Raw genomic sequence first — 17,933 nt, forward strand, 5'->3', positions numbered from 1 at the left:
CCATTTCTTTTCTTTGAGGATCTTAGTCCCCAAGTCCCCACCTATAGATTTATAATGCTAATTTAATTTGAAACTATGGCCCTCCTTTTTTTTTTTTTTTTTGTATTGTAACATAGGTGATTGCACATATCTGTGGGGTACAGAGTTTAATATCATTATCTGTGTGCAATATGTGATGTTCAGATCAGGATAATTAGTATATTCAGAATTATGCAATGTAATTGTTTTTTCATGGCCCTTTGCCAATTCCTCCCTTACCCCTTGTCCCCCTTCCCCTTTTCCACCTCTGGTAACCTCAGTTCTGTTGAATGAGATATTACCATCATCTCTCCTCTATTATATTACATTGAATAGTGACATATTATCCTCCAGTACTGGGAAAATCAGATTACACAACTCTGAGCGACAATGTGAAAATATAGTTCTCTGAGTTTGTCAACAATCCCCTGAATTAGAGCTCCATACAAGTTGTACATCATATAATACCGAATTATTATGTTAGGTAGAAATAAAGCTTTTAAATCTTTTAAAAAGGTTTTGTTATGTGCTTGAACCAGACATGGAGTACTTTATGTTAAAAAAAAAAATCCCTAAAGTATGTGGTATTGATCTTTGCAAAATCATGCAGAATGAAAACATACTGACATTTGTAATACTAGAACAAAATATTTGCTGAATTGCCTAATTACTTGGTAGCAACCAACTCATTATTATAACACTAGAAATGATGAATAAAAAGTATTTCAGTATGTTTAAGTGTTGGTTTATTAGCATTTTTTTAAAGCCTATGAGAGAAAAATTCAAATTCATTCAAAAACCACAAAAATATTTTCCAAGTGTATTGTATGTGGCCACAACTAAATGCTTGGTGAACAAAAATCACCACTTAACTATATAATTCGTAAATTTTTCTAAAAATATGTTTATCATGAAGCATACACTATATATTCTAGTACTAAATTCACATTTAAAATAATTGACTTATTTAAATAATTTAAAATGCTCTTTTATATTTTTCATATTAAAAACATTACAAAGCATAAAAATGGCATTACACGGGTGTTATGGTTTTTGGTGTCTTTTTTTACAATATATAAATAGAAGACCGTAGAAATAAAATTCAATCAGTGAAATTGGATTCAGCTGTGTTATTATACACCAAGTGATTTAGACCACCAGTTTGCACATAATGCAAAATATGTAAAATATCATAAATGGATGCAAAAATATCAATAAATGTCAGGATAATGAGAGAGGGAGTGTAGTAACTGTGTGGGGACAAGGAGAGATTTCCTAGGATGGTGCTCATGTTCTATTTCTATGCACAGGTCATCTTCTAAGGCTTTGCTCACTTTTGGACAATTTATCAGGCTGTACATTTGACATCGAAGCATATGTTAGTGTTGCATTATGTCTCAATAAATATTTACAAAAATTAACACTCCAAAAGTGTTGTGTAGTGGTTAAGTTTCTTTAATCTGAAACCATGCCTTCCTGTCTCTTAATTACAGCTGTACTTCTAACTATCTGAAATTAGGCAAGTTACTAGTTCTGTCCATGTGTTTACTCACCTGAAGAAAGGAATTAATAACAGTATCACCTTCAAAGGTACATAATGAGACTTATATTTGTTTAATATTTATAAAAGACTGACAAATGTATAGGCCTGAATGAAATTCCATATAAATGTCTGATAGATACATATATAATTATCAATTATTAAATTCATACTACTTATATATCCCTGGGACAGCTGCTAGGAAAGTAATGGTTATACACTGATTGCTCTTAAGAAAAATAGTCAATTAGGAAAGATTAATGTGAAAACTACTAATAGCTTTGGAGCAGTCTTCTCTAAGTATGTTTCCTAAAGTACCTGTATTGGATCCTTCTGAGTGTAGTTTTGAGAGTATTCTGAAAATTCTCGTGAACAAATTTGGCATTGGGGCAGAAAAATGTTCATCCGAAAAATGATAAAAATAACTTTTCTTAAAACACTGAAGTTGAAAAACCAAGAATGTGTAGTAAGAAAAGGAAAAAAGCCACTATATAGATCTACCTATAAAGGACAAGAGAAGCTTTTAAAAATGTACAAATACTGGAATTGGGTCTAAGAAATAAGTAGGAGTTTTCCACCTGGTCAAATAAGGGAAGGTGATTCTAGGAAAACTAAGGCAATACCCAGAGAACTAAAATAATATGTGATATTTAAGTGACATTCAAAATTTGATACAGCTGGAATCTAGGTGTTTATGGGAAATGTTTAGAGATAAAACTGAAACCAGATCTTTGTCATAGTATGTTTAGATGCAATCAAATAAGCAATGAAAAACAAATGAAAGATTTTAATCCTGGAAAAAAAATGCATATGTACATTAAATCCTTTAATCTTAGAATACACACAAACACACACAGAGTAAATGGAAGTGAGGCTTAGAGTAAGGTACTAATGAAAATAAAATTTTGATGTTTCAGTATATTTTAATAACAACGTTTTATTCTCAGATATATACAATCTTCAATAGCATAATTTTGTAGTGATCATGAGCTTTACTTTTAAATATTTTGATGACTTTTCATTCTCTGAACTTTCTTATATAGAGTCCAAGAAACTTGTTCAGTTTTCTCTGCAGACTTCATTATCTTCTGAACGTCTGCCTTATTTGGTCAAGATCTTTTTGAACTTGTGGCAAAGATATATTTTTTCAGACATCATCCAGTTGAACCAATATGCTCTTGCCATAATTGAGATCTCTTTTCATCTCAATTTGATCTATATGGAAGCACAACTTCCAGAGCATTAATTCTTCAAAAGCAGGTGTTCAGGGGTTTTGTTTTTTGTTTTTTACCTTCAGGCTTCTTATTGCGTATTATTTTCCAGCTTTCTAATTGATATTGAATTCATGCACTCCTGCACTGACAGAGAGAATAAAAATTGCTCAAAGAATTTGTGATAATAATAGAAACTTAGTTATTAATTTTTAACAGCCTATCTACTATAAATCACTAGACGTCAGCATTGCTGTCATAAAATTAGTTTACACTCTCAGTAAAGATGATGGTAAAAACCAAGACAGCAGCAGAAGATGGCTAGGTACAAGGGTTCTTGATTGAGTAGAACTGACGCATATTTCATAGCCAAATGAGGAAAAAGAAAAAGCAAGATTTTAGTTCAATGTCAAATGCCTGGGAGAGAGAACAATTAGCACTATGAATAGGAAGACTTCATATAATGTATAATGATTTAAGTAAACATTAATTGAGGAACTGGGAACTAAGAATCAAAACTTCTTTTAAGATGCTTGCCTAGAATAGCTTAAAGTCAGGTAGTGTTATGCCTTCAGCTTTATTTTTTTTGCACAGCATTGCTTTGGCTATGCGTGGTCTTTTATTGTTCCATATAAATGTCTATACTACAAAGCTATAATAACCAAAACAGTATGGTACTGGCATAAAAACAGACACACTGACCAATGGAATAGAATAGAGAATCCAGAAATCAACCCACACACTTACTGCCATCTGATCTTTGACAAAGGCACCAAGCCTATTCACTGGGGAAGAGACTGCCTCTTCAGCAAATGGTGCTGGGATAAGTGGATATCCATATGCAGGAGAATGAAACTAGATCCATACCTCTCACCGTATACTAAAATGAACTCAAAATGGATTAAGGATTTAAATATACACCCTGAAACAATAAAACTTCTTAAAGAAAACATAGGAGAAACACTTAAGGAAATAGGACTGGGCACAGACTTCATGAATATGACCCCCAAAGCACGGGCAACCAAAGGAAAAATAAACAAATGGGATTATATCAAACTAAAAAGCTTCGGCACAGCAAAAGAAACAATTAACAGAGTTAAAAGACAACCAACAGAGTGGGAGAAAATATTTGCAAAATATACATCTGACAAAGGATTAATATCCAGAATATATAAGGAACTCAAACAACTTTACAAGAAGAAAACAAGCAACCCAATTAAAAAATGGGCAAAAGAGCTAAGTAGGCATTTCTCTAAGGAAGATATGCAAATGGCCAACAGACATATGAAAAAATGCTCAACATCACTCAGCATCCGGGAAATGCAAATCAAAACCACACTGAGATACCATCTCACCCCAGTTAGGATGGCTAAAATCCAAAAGACCCTGAACGATAAATGCTGGCGAGGTTGCGGAGAAAAAGGAACTCTCATACATTGTTGGTGGGACTGCAAAATGGTGCAGCCTCTATGGAAAATGGTATGGAGGTTCCTCAAACAATTGCAGATAGATCTACCATACGACCCAGCTATCCCACTGTTGGGAATATACCCAGAGGAATGGAAATCATCAAGTCGAAGGTATACCTGTTCCCCAATGTTCATTGCAGCACTCTTTACAATAGCCAAGAGTTGGAACCAGCCCAAATGTCCATCATCAGATGAGTGGATACGGAAAATGTGGTACATCTACACAATGGAATACTACTCAGCTATAAAAACGAATGAAATACTGCCATTTGCAACAACATGGATGGACCTTGAGAGAATTATATTAAGTGAAACAAGTCAGGCACAGAAAGAGAAATACCACATGTTCTCACTTATTGGTGGGAGCTAAAAATTAATATATAAATTCACACACACACACACACACACACACACACACACACACACACACACACACACACACACACACTGGGGGCGGGGGGAGAAGATATAACAACCACAACTACTTGAAGTTGATAGGACAAGCAAACAGAAAGGACATTGTTGGGGGGGAGGGGGGAGGGAGAAGGGAGGGAGGTTTTGGTGAGGGGGAGCAATAATCAGCCACAATGTATATCGACAAAATAAAACTTTAAAAAAAAAAAATTTACATATATATAGAAAAAAAAAAGATGCTTGCCTAGAAAGACAGCAAATTAAACAAAGTTGCAAGAAACAAAATCATGGAGGTTTATTTGTTTGTATATTTGTTTTAAGAATCACTTATACATCAGCACAAAATGGTCTTTGACTCAATATTTAAATTGATAAAACAATATGTATCATCCCTACTTCATATTAATGCATACATATTATGTGGTATAAATGTAGAAATTTAATAGCAAAATGAAAAGTTTTAAGGTTAAAATTATAAACATGAAAGAGTAAATATAGTCTTTATTTAGTGACTACCTATCTTTGTTTGGCATTTATCTTATTTTTTACCCAAAAGTTTGCTAAAATGGGTTTATTAACCCAATTAAAATACCAAGAATCTGAGGCTCAAGATGTTTGTAATTTGCAGCCACCCAGCTACTGAAAAAGAGTACAAATTCCTGATATAGTACAAATTCCTGATATGGCTCAGAGAGAATGCTTAATAATTTTTAATGAATAAGAGAGAGAGAGAGAGAGAGAGAGAGACAGAGAGACAGAGAGAGAGAGAAGACAGGTATCTTTCCTTTATTTCAGCTTTTAAAATTAAAAAATTAAATATTGTATATATTCAAGGTGTACAATGTGAGGATTGGATATAAATATACATTGTGAAATGGTTATCACAATCAAATTAATTAAACCATTCATCAGGACACCTAGCTACCATTGTGTGTGTGTATGTGTGGGGACACTTAAGATCTACTCTCTAGCACATTTAAGTTAAACAATACAATATTATTTTCTGTAGTCTGACTTCATTAAAACTTGAAATCTTTCTTTTATACCAGGTTTTCTATATGATCAGATTTTATTTTTAATAAAATTATCTGCTAAGCTTTAATCACATAGAACTAAATTTCTAAAACAGCATTCTCACTTAAATCATGACTGCACCAAAGATGTGTTGATGTGTTGTATAGAAATATTGGTCTGTTTTACGTATAGTTAGATTTTCTTGTAACATTGATTAATCTGCAGGCTAAATATCACACCACAAACTTCAACTAACACACGCAAGACTGATTCCCTCATCCTGAGACAAATGGTTGATCAACTAAAATCTAGGTTTATAATGGGATAAGCATCTTTATCAAAAGATAGAAGCTGGGATTATGACAGCTCAACATCAGTCATTAAATATTAAACCAAGCATATATTGTCTGTTTCTACTAAAAAGAGAGTGATTAAGGATAATATTTGCACTCCTATGTGTTAGTTTATCCTCTTCTATTTTCTGTAGTTCATACCTAGGTGATTAGCAGTTTGCAGCTTATAGTCTTATAACTGTTGCATAATTTAAATGAAAATAACTGTCATCTCATTTAAACTCTCATTACATTGACATTTTTTAAACTCATGAAATCCTTTGAAATTACCTCAGATTTACAGAAGATTATTAGACACAGTTTAAATCCATTATAACTATAAAATTCAGTTTCTTTGAGATTCTCTTTTCTGTTGGTAATAAATACACTACAGCTGAAAACTTTCAGCTGTCTTTCTTTTCTAATTCTAACATGGTGTTAATCCATTAACTATGAGTTTAAGGAGTAATTATATCTATGAACTCTGAACTAAATATATCAAGTGAGAGAAGAAGAATCATTTCCGTATATTCAAATAGCAAAATAAATGGTTGAAATCTCAATTTAGAAAAAAGATTTGGCATTTGATATCTGCATGTCTGTGTCCTAGCAGTATTAGCCTTCCTATCTACCACATTTTTATCTTATTGTTTAGAAATAAGTAAATAAAATTTTAAGAAGAGATTTTATGTCTGTTTGGGGCTTTTTTTTTACAAGTGTTTTCATTGGAGTTTACATAATTAGAAGCAGAATCTTGCTATTGTTCTGGTTCTGTATTCTAAATACAATCCCAAATTCTTCTCTCCTGTGACTGACTATTGATTTGCCTGGATAGACAATCCTGTCCTTCTTTTACTATGCACACTGACCGACTACCAGATTCACTTCTTTCAGTAATGACAATTTTGATGAATAGGGAGATTCTATATTACATGACCTCATTTTGATATTGTATTTTTCTCACATAAAGCTGCAAAGGAAACTCTTTTCAAAGTTAGGGCAAAGCTAAAATCCATGGTTACAGTGGAACAGATCCTGCAAAAGACCTTGAAGTATTTTTTTAGTGGCTCTCATATATTGAAATGAGACTTTAGCGTTCACTGTGTATTACATCTATCCTATTGTACAATCAAATTTTTCAGTCTACTGGACTCAAACATATAATATTGTAATTCAGGTGAGTGTCCCCTTTGCTCTGTATTTTTCCATGTCTACTATTGTTTCCTGATATTACTTTTAATTGCACATTACTTAAACTTCATCATAGCATATGCCCTTCAATTATTTTGTCCTGAATTATCTCTAGAGCTCTTCATAATCATCTTTATCATCATTCTTATCATTAGTCTTCATTCTAACACTCTAAATAGCCTGGTTACCATTCCAGAAGATACCATTGCTCAAGGTGCTCCTTGCTAAGTGTGTAATCCCCTGATCATGTTACTAATTGAGCATTGTGATTATTCTGCCTGACATTTCTCTACTTAACAGTTGTTGGCTCTGTTGATGACTTGATCTTCCTCTTTAAACAATTTCTGATTCCAGTTCAAATGCTTACAGAGGGGAATAATGCCATATTTTCTTAAGCTGTTTACTTATATTTATTCAGAGTCAAGGATAAGCACCCCTTAAAGATGCTCAAGATGAATTTAATTCAAATGGCCAGATTTGCAACATTTTTAATACGAGTTATTTTTCAGACAGCTTAGAACTTCTACATTTTGAATCAAAGATCTATCTTTATCCCCGTTTCTGTTTTATCCTATGAAGGGATTTTTATCCTCTGTCATAGGTATACAGTTATGTGTGGCTTTCGTACAGAGATATGAGGAATGCATCCTTAGGAAATTTTGTCATTTTGTGAAAGTGTATGATGAAAGTGAACTGCAATGAATTATTCTATTCTCTACTGGGACCTCTAGTTTTGTTACTAAGTCTCTCTGTGTCTCACTTTCCTCATCTGTTAAATGGGGATTAGAATAATATCACCTAAACAAAGTTATGAAAATTAAATTACAGGTAGGAATTATGCTTGTCACTCAGCAAGCACCCTGGGAGTGTTAGCCAATTGTTATTAACTATTATTTTACTATGGTGATGGGTGGGAAACATTTTTAAATGCACTTTTTATAAAGTAGAATTAATATGTCAATTGCTTGTTTTTCTACCTTAAAAGTGTGACCTAATTTGGGGAGTGTCACCCATGGGTAAGCTAGGCACTCTTCTTCAACATACTTTGCTCTTGGCTTATTTACACCAGCATCACCATAAACATGTGAGTAATACATTGCGGTACAAACATTATGATGGCTATGCCGTCATTAGGCAACAGGAATTTTTCAGCTTCATTATAATCTTATGGGACCACCGTCATATATGCTATCTGTCACCGACCAAAGCAACGTTATGTGATGCATGACTGTAATTATGCCCTAGTGAGTTAAGATTCCCTAAGACATGACACATTCTGGCTTAGCCTTACACGGAGTCCACAAACATATTCAAAACAATGTGGAGGAAAAAGCAGAGAACAAAAGTTCTTCCACAATTGGATGATACTTAAATTACTATCACATGTTTTATGAGGTTATTACAACTTTGATAATGTAATTAGCAAGTAGAAACATAATGTCATAGGCAGATCTTATTTACATAATACTTAATAAATCAGTGAGTCTATTGATAAAATGATAACATAATGCTTGGTTTATTTCAGGAGTGTAAAAATGGCCATACATTGTAAAATCTATTATTGCAATTCATGAAATTAGTTGGCTAATAAAGACAAATATGTGGCTAATGTAGTAGATATAAAAAAGACTGTCTAAAGTTTAACACTTAGTTTTAATAAAAACTCATAGAAAGATAAAAATTAAGGTAACTTCCTGACCTGTAAACACTAGCAAATGTCTATAATAAAAATCATCTTTAATGGTAGGGAATAAGGAAAAGAATCTCACTATCAATACTGCTGTTCAATAGATTACTGAATAATCAGGACAACACAATGAGCTTGGAAGAAAACAACAAAAGAAATAGTGGTTTATTGTTTGGAAGAAAAGACACAAAAGTATTTTTTTAAATGAACATAATATTTTAATTTATGTAAAAATGCCATATAAGTAAAGGGCTATTGGAAATAATAAAAAAACTCAGCAAGGTATATATTATTATTGTATAATAATAATAATATATACAAAATTGATATATTAAAATCATTACTTTTTGCTTCTACCATCAACAAATAAATAGAAACATTGTTAATGGCAATGAAAAAAGGTAACTGTTAACAGCAACAAAAATAAAAAGTACATACAAATCAATTTAACTGTAAATTAAAGTATGTTTAAAAATCAATTTTAAATAATATGAATTATGTGAAAGATCATCTGTTTGAATGGAGAGATATAATTTATTTGCAGATTGGGAGTCAATATCTTAAAGGTATCAATTTTTCTAAATAAATCTATATTCGATGACAGTTAATTAAAAGTAACTGTAAGCAGCATATTTTGGGAGAAGAGGTGCATTATAATGCACATGGAAGAATAGATATTCATATAACAAAGCAATTCTGAAAAAGAAGAGAATTTGATGCTCTTAGGCAGACCCTAGGACATGTTTGAAAGACTCAGTGATTAAAACCTGTGGCACCAGCACAAGAAATGTATACTAGGAAAATAGACCCATACATATTTGTAATTGTGATACAAAATAGAGGTGATGTCACTCTGCAGAAGGAAAAGTTAGATCATGTAAGAAATAATCTTAAGAAAATTGACTGCATATATTAGGTAAAAATTTAATAAGATCCTCTGACACCACTTAAAAATAAATTTTGTCTGGTTTTAAAACTTAAATAGAAAAGAATTTTCTTCCAAGAATGTTTTACAAAAATATACACAATTATTATTTTATAACACTTAGTGTATAAAATTTTCTTAATTAAGCTCCCCATAATAAAAACATAAAGAAAATATCAGGCGAATATGACAATATAAAACTGAAAGATTCCTCAACAATAATGGCTACCATCTGAGAGATAAATAAAAGTTTGATTAAATTGTAACTGTCAAAGGATGTTATCAATTTACATAACCAAAAAAGGATTATCATGTAATAGATACACAGAACTCCTGTAAATTATAAAGGAAAAGATCGGACAACCCAGTGGATTATGTGAGGAAATAAAGACAAGAAGAGAGCTCAAACTAATTAACAGCTTGAAAATATTCAAATAAAATAATAACAAGATATCAACTTATACCCACTGGATTGGAAGGTATTTTAAAGTTAGTTAATGTCAAGTGTGGCAAGAACACAAGAACATGGCAGATGAAAGGAATAATAATATTTACAGATGAGTTCATGTCTACACACATACACGTATCCATAGCTCACTGGTGATGGTATGCCAAAAGTTGATAAACATTGCTCATGATGGTTCAGTTTTGGTCATACTGTGTCAGTATTGGAACCGAGGAAAAGAAAAATCTGATTACAGGTGACAAGTTAGTGGGAATAATACACATTAGTTTGGAAACTTGGAGATACAAAATGTCCACTTTGGGTAAGAGAATAACCAGTATTATCTTTAAATACTTCTTGTGACTGGCTTCTTCAGTGTGACAATGTGCAGAATGGAGAAATCCTCCATTCAAGGATAAAAGCTGAAATTAGGTAGAAACTCAACTGAAATTTTTGTCGCCGTGTCAACAGTAGAGTCAAGAAATTCTGTATTGACCAGCACCTGATAATTAATTACACATTAAGTTTTATCATTTATTTCATCCAATTCCTCATAATAATCATACAAAGCAAACGCAGCTGGGACTGTTAACATGTTTTTGAGCTGTGAAAATGATCCCTCTCTAATTAATAATGAGACAGGGGAAAATATTAAAGGCATAGAACAGGATAGTTACTATGTAATCTGAAGTTTTGGGTCAGCAGAGAGGGAAGTAGGGTTGTAAGGATAATAGAGTCAGTCTGGATTGAGATTCGCACTGGAGCTGCTCACAAATGATGTACAAGTCACACTTCTACATATACTTGTACATTGCAACTTAGCGGTGATTATTTTATCACTTGAACGTATTATCACCCTTTCAGTGGACAAAGTTTGGAGATAGAATCATAATGTGTACCTCTAATAGAAAGAGAAAATGAGTTTAGGAACATATGCTACTTACTGTCCAAGGTCAGAGAGGGATGCAAATCTGTTCGGTGATTTTCAGAAGAAATGGTCATTTGTCAAAATATGAGTTGAAGGGACAGCACTGTGAGGATAGAGAATTACTAAATAGGAGCATTTTCTAGTAAATAATTTGGCCTGGGCTAGTGCAATTAACTATTCTCTGGAAAAATGTATTCTCCAACATGTGTATGAATATCTCTGAGGTTGCCTTAATCCCCATAGTGTTAGTGCAGGTGAGAAGCTGCTAGACAGAGAGCTCTTAAATCTCCTTTCTCATCCTCACTTTCTTCTGCTGACCTTGCTTCTCATTATGCTGTTAAAAGAAGAAAAGGTCCAAGGGCCCTAGTCACCACATCTACCCTCTTTCATGCATCTCTGCTCACATGCTCCACTTCTCACCTCTCCTTAGAAATAAACTATATTCACCTCTCTCTAAAGTCCATTCCTTCTTTAGTGCCTTAGATCTCATTCTGTCTCTTTTATTACAGAATACTGTTGTCTTAATTTTTCCTTCTTTCTCCTTCATTACCAATTACTTTCTCCCCCAATCCCTTGTAGCAACTTCTCCATCAGTTACTGACCTACTTTTCTGCCTCTCCTTCCAGCAAATTCCTTGATGGAATTGTCAATTGTCACTATCTTCAATTCTTTCCTCTCACTTTTCTCTTAAACCCACAATAATTAGACTTTCATTTCCACAACTTCAAAACTACATTTGTCAAGGTCACCACATCCTTCAGATTGCTAAATCCATTAGTCAGTTCTCAGTATTTACAAGTCTTAACCTATTGTGAGCATTTGGCATACTTTCTCCACCTTGCCACACTTTCTCCACTGCTAGACTCTGAGGGACAATATTTACCTTGGGGCCATGGAATCTTAATATAGTTTGTGAAATTTTGTTCCAGCAGATGGCAGTACTGTGCCATGATGAAAGGACACATTTTAGTTTGCACAGAATTGTTACCTGTGCTTCCTACAACTAGATATTACACACTTTCGATTTCTCTTCTTTTTTACTTTTCACTGCTTCTCAGTCTTTTGTGGAAGTTCCTCTGTTTCTCCCCAAGTTGTTTATGTTCCAGGTGTCGGGCCTTGGACACCTCTTCTGTATCCACGGTACTGTTTTTAGTGACTTCATTCACTACCATGGCTTGAAACACCCTTAAAAGGCCAGTAACTCACATATTTATATCTCCATCTGCAAACACACTTTCGAATTTCCAACTCCTGTTTTAGTATTTCCACTTGTAAATCAAATATACATTTAAAACTAAAAGTTCCAAAATGGGAATTACTGGCTTTCTCCTACCCATATACACCTAAACTTGACCCACTTATTGTTTCCTGTATCCCAATTGATGGCAACTTTAACTTTCCATTTGCTCAGACCAAAAATTGGAAGGTATCTTTGATTGATATTTCTTGCCTTACACTCACATTTAATTCATTTGGAAGCAATATTGGCTTTACTTTCTCATTCTAGCCATAACCCCTCCACTTATCACCAGGTCCACTGCTGCTACCCACATCTAAGCTACTTCTTCCATCACTTGGGCTCCATCACCAATCTTCTCACTCATCTGCCTGCATCTTCACCTCCCGTCTTGTCTACTTCAGTCTATCTTCAACTCAGGAGTCAGAATGAACATTTTAAAATGTAAGTCAGTTCATTTCACTTCTCTGATCTAAGTCCTCCAGTGGTTCTACATCTCATTTAGAGAAAAATCCAAAGTACCTGCTATGGTCTACTGAGCTCTGATTCACCTAATCCCCCTTCCATTCCTGATCCTTTGCTGGTCCTCTCCGTTGTCCACCCCAGCTTGCTCTGTGTTAACCATGCCAGGTGTGCTGTTTCCTCAAGGTCATTGCAGTGGTGGTTGTTCCTGCCTAGAAAGTTCTCTCCAACTATCTACATGACGTACTCCCGTTTTAAGAGCTGTAGGAATGGAAAATGCTCCATACTTGTTTTCCAGCTTCTCTTGCAACAGTGACATGACCATGTGACCTAAGTTCTCCATTCAGATACACCTAAACCAAACCTTCAAACTTTAACTACAAAGATACTCACATAATGTGTGTTGATTAAAATGACCGGAGACGTGAAGGAAGACATAGCAGATGAGATGCAGGTGAAGAACGGGGGGCCACTGCTCTCTCAGGCAAATAGCCCCAACCCAGCCGCTGTTACAGCTTTTATTGCATTTAGCAAGCTAGTGCATGCAAGATAAGCGTTAATGCATAAGTTCTGTTATACTTTTCTCGAGAGCAGAAGGCCGTTACCTCCCTTCTCAAGCACTTGGTTATCTATATTGCGTCTCCTGGGAACATCTTAAGAAAGTGTTCTCACGACTTCAAGCGTTGTCATGGATTGTTTGCAATCCTTGACATTTCTTGGTTAACTCGTTTGCGAGTTCGCCAAGTGAACACGTCCTTGGGTGCTGACCACAGAAGTCCATTCACCATTTCCTTCAATGTGCAAAGGACAAGTAGTTACATTGTTTTTTTTTTACTAGCTTCCTTATCAATTATAATTCTTCAAAATTGTTTGGAGCATTTTCCCTCTCACTTCTTAGCCCTTCCAATCATCTGCTGAGCTATTCAGTATTTTTTAATGAATTATTATTGTTTGGTTTAACTCAGCCTGAGTCAACTTGTGTTTCTTGTAACTAAGAGTCCCAAAAGATAAAATATCTATAATAAACAAATGTAGGAGAAAGTACCAAACAGCTCAGTAGAAAAAAATCTGGGAAAATTTATTAATATTTAAAGTGACTTGTCCTTTGATCCAGCAATTCTTTTTCTGGGAAGGTACTAAAGAAGAAGGTATGGTTTATAAAGATATAATGTCAGAATAGTTATTTTATCACTGTTTATTGTGAAAAAAACCTAGGAAGAGCCAAAATATCTACAAATTGAGAAATTCTCAGTTACTTTTAACATAACTATGCAATGAAATACAATGTAGCTATTAAAAAAGAATATTATATTTATACCTCCCTTGCCAGAGTCTGTCTATAACTCTAAAGTGAAAAAGAAATTACATAGAAATACTAATGTGTTGAGAGCATCTTATTTTTAAAATACATATGTGTGTAGGTGTGCTTCTAAATATGTTTTTAAAGACTATTTTATAATTTTAAAATATGAATTAATAATCCTCATTAGTAAATAATCATTGTCATTTTCTGTGTGCTAGGAGTTTTTTTAAAAGTTTACTAAGGCATGATTTAAAACTACCAATGGATATAACACATATTTTTTATTCCCAAAGATTCACTAGTTAACAAAAATGGTTAGTAAGTCACAGAATTAGCAAGAGAATTTTCTATCTGCCTCTGACAAACTTTGTTAAGTTTTTTTTCTCACATTTTCAGCATCCTTTGTGAAGTAAATAACTATTAAACAAAGATGTAGGCAGATGTCCCAGGTCTGTGAATTTAAATGTGGTCTTAGGAACATTCAACCGTTTTGCAAGGTGCTTTCTTTTTAAAACTTCCAATGATTTGGGGAAATTCCCTAGGTGTATTTCATATTGCCCACAAACTCTGTGTGTGTGTGTGAGCGCGCGCATGTGCACGTGTGCACGCGCACGTGTGCATGTGTGTTTGTGGCAGGGAGGGGATATACTTCCCAATGTCTTTCATCTTCTTAATTCCCCTTGTGTTTCTTCTCATCCTGGTCACCTCTCCCTATGCAGTAAGGTGTTTGAGAGAATCTAATAGAAGCTGTTGACAGTGCTTCAAGCTTGAGTGTCAGTGTCCATGCCTCCTGGTGCTTGTACAACTCTCAGTCCTCTGTCAGGTTGCCAGGCCTGCGAGTAATGGCCTGCTCTCAAGATTGCAGCTCACACTCTCTCACTAGACACTGAAGTGAGGCTCCTTGTGACTGGAGTCTTATGAAGTCATTAATAGCATCAGCTCCTTCTCTCTTCCTCTGACATCAAAAACAGCCAACGGAGTTTTCAGGTAAATATTTATAAAAATGTTTTTAAAAAATAAAACTGAAAATCCCTTCTTCTTTTAAAGCTATATTTCAAGAACGCTATTTGTCACAAACAAACGTTAGGCATACAACTCTGGATGTTAACATGGGCTCACTCAGAAGAGCCTTTCATTCAATATAAAAGAAAAAAAGTAACAAATTCATAGATGATTGATTTACATGTCTATTGTCATTTGCTTACTTCAATTTAAGTGATTTTTATCGTTTCAAATAATTAATATCACAAACAAATATGTTACTTTCCTGGTTTGTTTAAATGTTTAAAACTTTTATTGCATTGCAATATCAGGTAGCTCTTAAAGACAATTATTTTGTGCCAGATATTCTTTTAAGATTTTTACCTACATAATGTATTCAACCGTAAAATGTATACCCTATTTGGAAGGTGTCCATTGTCTCCATTTCACAAATAAGCATACTGAAAGTTAGAGTGATTCCCAAGAGGTAGAGCCAGAATCTTCACACATTCAGTCTGGATGAAAGTCTATGTTCTTAAATTATACAACATAATTCTAGGCCTTCCAAAGCCCCCAAACTTCTCTGTTTTAGCATGTAAAAGAAGGAAAACATAAAAACACGTAGCCAACTTTTTTTTCTTCTTTGCCAGGTAAGATAGGCACTCCACCAACATAAGGCAACAATGTTTCAATAAGATATGAAATGTTTAGAAGAATTTTAGTCTTACTTTTAATCACATATCCTGAAAAATAAAAAGCCTTAAATTTTACATCAAAAATAAAACTATATTTCAGATCATCTTTGAGGATCATTTACATTTAACCAAAAATAAATAATATTTTCTTGCTTGTTATAGGCAACTGATGCAAAAAGAAGACTGCTTGGCTCTCACAGAGCATTGAATACAATTTTGTATTTCCATATACTGAAAGGTGTTGACATTGAGCTAAAAATGTGTCAAAGGTTTAATCTCAGCACATCTTTGGCATGACCTTGGGTACCTTATTTGATATGATCTGTGAGTATTGACTGTTAAGCATTATTCTTTTTCTTTAAAGGGCATTCTCTGTTCCACGGTCAAACAGAAATAATAATTTAAAAAAACACAACATATTTTCATGATTCCATTCCTTTCTTCTGACTACTGAATCCCACAGATCACTGAGGGGCTGGAAGCAATGAATACAACTTAGCTGAAAAATAAATCAAGAAAGTAATTCCATTTGCAATAGCTCCCCAAAATTAAAATATCTAGGAATAAATTTAACCAAGGAGGTAAAAGTTCTCTACAATTAAAACTACAAAACACTGATGAAAGAAATTAAACAGGACACACAAAAAATAGAAAGACATTTTGTGTTTATAGATTGGAAGAATTGATATTGTCAAAATGGCCATAATATCCAAAGTGATCTGTAGGTTCAATGCCATCCCTATCAAAATACCAAATATATTCTTCACAGAAACAGAAAAAAAATTATGAAATTCATATTGAACCACAAATGACTCCACATAATTAAAGCCAACCTGAGCAAAAGAACAAAGCTTAAGGCATTACAGAACCTGACCTCAAAATGTACCACAAAGCTATAGTAATTAAAACAGCATGGTGCAAGCACAAAAACCCACTTGGGACAATGAAACAGAATAGGGAACCCAGAAATAAATCCATGTATCTACAGCCAACTGATTTTTGATAAAAGCACCAAGAACATACATTGAGGAATGGGCAGCCTCTTCAATAAACGGTGCTGGGAAAACTGGCTATCCATATGCAGAAGAAAGTAACTAGACCTCTATCTCTTACCATATACCAAAATAAACTCAAAATGGATTAAAACCATAAAACTATTAGAAGAAGACTTAGGGAAAACACTACAAGACTTTGAGCTGGGCAAAAATTTTGTGGAGAAGACTTCTAAAGCACAGGCAACTAAAGCAAAAATAGAGATTTGGAATTATGTGAAATTAAAAAGATTCTGCACAGCAAAAGAAATAATCAAGAGCTAAGAGACAAATGGGCAAAAGTATTTTCAAACTATTCATTTTGTCCAGACAAATGGGCAAAAGTATTTGCAAATTATTCATCTGACCAGGCACTAATATTTGGAATATATAATGAGCTCAGACAACTCAACAGCAAAAAACAAAGACAACAAAAACCCACAATGGAATGCTACTCAGCCACTAAAAATAAGAATGAAATTTGCCATTAGCAGTAATATGGATGAGCTTGGAGAAAATTATGTTATATGAAATAAATCAGGCACAGAAAGAGAAATACTGCATGTCCTCAGTCATAAGAGGGAAGAAGGGAGGGAGGGAAAGAAGGAAGGAAGAGAAAGAGAGAGAGAGAGAGAAAGAAAGAATGAAAGAAAATCAAATAATATGTTGAACTTTCAGGAGAGAATAGAACTGCAGTTGCTAGAGGTGGGAAAGGGGGAGGAGGAGGGGGTTAGCGAGAAATTTGGTTAATGGACACAAAGAATGATTATGTTTTGTAATGATGATAGGGTAATTATCCTGATTTGATCATCACACATTGTACACAAGTATTTATAGTCAACTCTGTACCCCACGAATGTGTATAATCAATGTTTCCATTAAAAAAAGAAAGTCCAATTAAAAATGGTCAAGTGACCTGAATAGACATTTCTCAAATAAAGACATACAAATAATCAACAGGTATATGAAAAAATGCTCACCGTCACTAATTATCAGAGAAATGCAAGTCAAAACCCAGTGAGATATTATCTCATCCCAGTCAGGATGGCT

The 17,933-nt window shown here is 33.9% G+C and overlaps 1 pseudogene; it reads right to left on the reverse strand.

Moving 5' to 3' along the window:
• The window catches only part of LOC134381718 (ATP synthase subunit g, mitochondrial-like), a 28,882-nt pseudogene extending 16,536 nt beyond the window's left edge, over positions 1-12,346 (reverse strand).
• Between the last annotated feature and the right edge of the window lie 5,587 nt (positions 12,347-17,933).

Source organism: Cynocephalus volans, chromosome 7 (genome assembly GCF_027409185.1).
Source record: "Cynocephalus volans isolate mCynVol1 chromosome 7, mCynVol1.pri, whole genome shotgun sequence".
Classification (NCBI taxonomy): Eukaryota; Metazoa; Chordata; class Mammalia; order Dermoptera; family Cynocephalidae; genus Cynocephalus; species Cynocephalus volans.